Source organism: Podarcis vaucheri (genome assembly GCF_965113315.1).
Source record: "Podarcis vaucheri genome assembly, chromosome: 3".
NCBI lineage: Eukaryota > Metazoa > Chordata > Lepidosauria > Squamata > Lacertidae > Podarcis > Podarcis vaucheri.
In genome coordinates, this window is record NC_138761.1 from 93061729 (window position 1) to 93065073 (window position 3345).

The following is a 3345-nucleotide window of genomic DNA, read 5'->3' on the forward strand; positions in this document are numbered from 1 at the left end:
GATGGAAGAGCTAATCACTACCAACAATGGAAGAATGGGTGTTAAAATTAACGGACTTAGCTCTGAGATGGCGAAAATGACATGTTTAATTGGAGAAGAGTCATTGTTAGCATTTATGGAAGATTGGAAACCTCTCAGACTTTTTGTATGAAAAAGAAAAAGAAATAATGACACTTGGATTTGAGGATGCTTTATAGAAAGTGGTTTTGAAGGCAATTGTACTGGAGTGTTTGAAGTGAATATTGTTTATATTCAGCAGTCAGATTAAGAATTGGAAGTTGTTTAATTTCTGAGCTTTATTTTTTTCTCTCTTTTTAATCTCATCTATTTCTTTTCTCTCTCTCTCTCTCTCTATATATTTCCTGCTTTTCTTTTTCTCTTTTTTATTTTATTAAGATCAATGTTTTAGTTTTGGACAAAAAAAATGGTATTAAGCTTTGTATTTCTCTATATAAATTCTAATGAAATATATTCAAACGGAAGAAAGAAGGAAAGGAAGAAAGACAGCCCTTTTCCTCTGTCCATTCGCTGCCGTTCAACAGTATCCCAAAATCTACTACCTGAGGCAGCCTGTCTTGCTTTACCTACTGCTAGCGCTGGCCCTTAATTATGTTCTAATATCTTCTACAATTAAGCCCTTAGCTCAGGAATCCTGATACAAGAAAAATGGTCCTGACTTCTGTCACAATAGCTGGGAAAGTGCCAAATCATCAGATAGTTGTTTCACCCTATAGCTGAGCAATCATGACATTTCTTCAGTCAGAATGACACAGCCTTTTTTGTGTGTCCCAAGATACCAGGAGTTGCGTAACTGCCACATAATCACCTTTGTGTACAGAGGGTCAAGTGCAGGCTTGCTTTGTCGCAGTGCTCTCTTCCTGAAAAAAAGGTGTGGAAGTCAGAGATATTTCGACTGCAATCGTTAACTTGCTTTCACCTCATTTTCCCAAAGGGGTAGGCACACGTTTTTAGTTCACTGTATATTAATGGGCCTGCCCTTCACGCCCCAGCTCTGCAACATTATCTTCAACATGCACATGTAAAAACAAAATAACACGTGTTTCCATTTATGCAAAGGTACAAAGTACATGTTTTTACCCCACCCAGCAAGCGGCCTTTGGCATATGCGTATATGCACAACTACCATGCAGCCAGATCCCTGTAGGCCTAACTTTTTCAAGTCTTACTAGTTTCTGACATTAACATTGTAGTTGTTGTTCTGATGTTTTAGTTGCCTGGATATACAATTTGCTCTGTAACTTTCTGCCTTGTCCCTTTCCCAGACATCCTTTCTCCAATAGCCAGCAGCTTATCACTGCTGCCCTTTCGTAACTGATCTCCTATCATTGCACTGTCGTAATTTCATCTGTATGAGGAAATTCTCATATCATTTTTTTTAAAAAAAATCCTTATAAAGGTAGATAGATAACGCATAATCCGATACTGAAGATCTGCCAGCAGTATTCCTCGTAATGGGAATGAGAGGAGGTACTTTCCCCTCTTTGCTAAGTGTGGGGTTGTACGCTAGATTTGATTCTGGGAACTGCAGTGTGTAAAGCATGAGCTATTCCACTCAGCTAGACCTCCTCCTGGAGTTTCTCTGCTCCTGGCATCTGAGACTGGGTGTTGGGGCAGCAGGGAGACAAATGCCCCATGGTGCGTCTGTTTGCTGTCTGCTACTGCGACTCAATGGTTAGGGAACTGTTCTGTGGTGTTTGTTTGCCTTGTGGGTTTGAATCCCCAAAGGACCTCTCCTTTTACCCCGGTTAATGACTTTTTTATAAAAAAAGTCCATACAAAGGATAAGAATCTTTGTTTTCACTCCCATTCCTCTGGTGGGGGCTCAACCCCCCCCCCAGTTTATTCAGTTCAGTGCCCTCAGGAGTGAACCACTGGAGGCTGTTGCTACCAGTCTATCTGATTTATTATTATTATTATTTTGTCCTAGCACTTCTCCCTTGGCTACTTGTCAAAATAATCTTTTCCTGGGTGATATCTGAACCTCTGTCTCAGGAAGGCTAAGTGTGCTCACGTCCAGTCATCTTACCTAGGCCACATACCTAGGGAGAAACTAGGCTTTATTTCACCCCGGTCAAAGACCCAATTTAATAGCATCCCTCTGGAGGCCCCCCCCAACCCCCCCCCCCGGCTGGCCCCTCACCCCACTCCATAGCTCTGTCTCTGCCACATGCACACCATACACTGCTGATATTTTATGCTGCCTCAACTATAGCTCTTTGGGGTGTATACATTTTATGGCATCACTTTAAACAGTCAGGGCTTCTTCCAAAGAATTCTGGGAGTGCGTTAATGATCCTTAGAGTTGCACTGACAGAGCTACAATTCCCAGAGTGGGCTAGCAAGGGATCCCTCTTCACAAAGAGCTCTGGGGATCCTGTCAATGACAACAACAACGACCCACAGGTTTTTAGTTATAATATCCAGTATGTGTAGTGGTGCCCACCTTGTGGAATGCCCTCCCATCAGATGTCAAGGAGATGAGCCGTTATATATCTTTCAAGAGACATCTGAAGGTTTTTTAAGGTTAAATGTTTTGCTATGTTTTTCCAGGGACGAGGGTGGCACTGTGGGTTAAACCACAGAGCCTAGGACTTGCCGATCAGAAGGTCGGCGCGACGGGGTGAGCTCCCATTGCTTGGTCCCTGCTCCTGCCAACCTAGCAGTTTGAAAGCCTGTCAAAAGTGCAAGTAGATAAATAGGTACCGCTCTGGCGGGAAGGTAAACGGCGTTTCCGTGCGCTGCTCTGGTTCACCAGAAGCGGCTTAGTCATGCTGGCCACATGACCTGGAAGCTGTACGCCGGATCCCTTGGCCAATAAAGCGAGATGAGCGCCGCAACCCCCGAGTCTGGACCTAATTGTCAGGGGTCCCTTTACCTTTATCTATGTTTTTGCAAATGCTGGAAGCTGCACAGAGTGGGTACCATTATTATTATTACTATTATTATTATTAGATCAATAAAGCAACCTACGCTAATCCTTCCTTCTTTGCAGGGGGCTAGAGGAGGTGGGTGGGAGAAGAGAAACAGCTATGCAATTTCGATTTCCCTTTTTTCTTCTATGGAGGCGCGCGGACCGAGCCGAGGCGGCGGAGAAAGTGCTGAGTCACCGCCACCGGCGCGCCGACGGTCTCCTGCTGCGCTCGCTTCCCTTCTCTTCGCCACACACGCGGGCGCGCGCCTCGCCTCCCTCCCTCCCTGCGCCCGCCGCGCCGGGGACAGAGGGCGCGCGCGCACATTGCACGCACGCAAACGCCCAGGCGCGCGCGCGCGCACAGAGAGCAACCTCCTTCCCCTTCCCCCCTGATCACGTGCCCCACTGCTGCC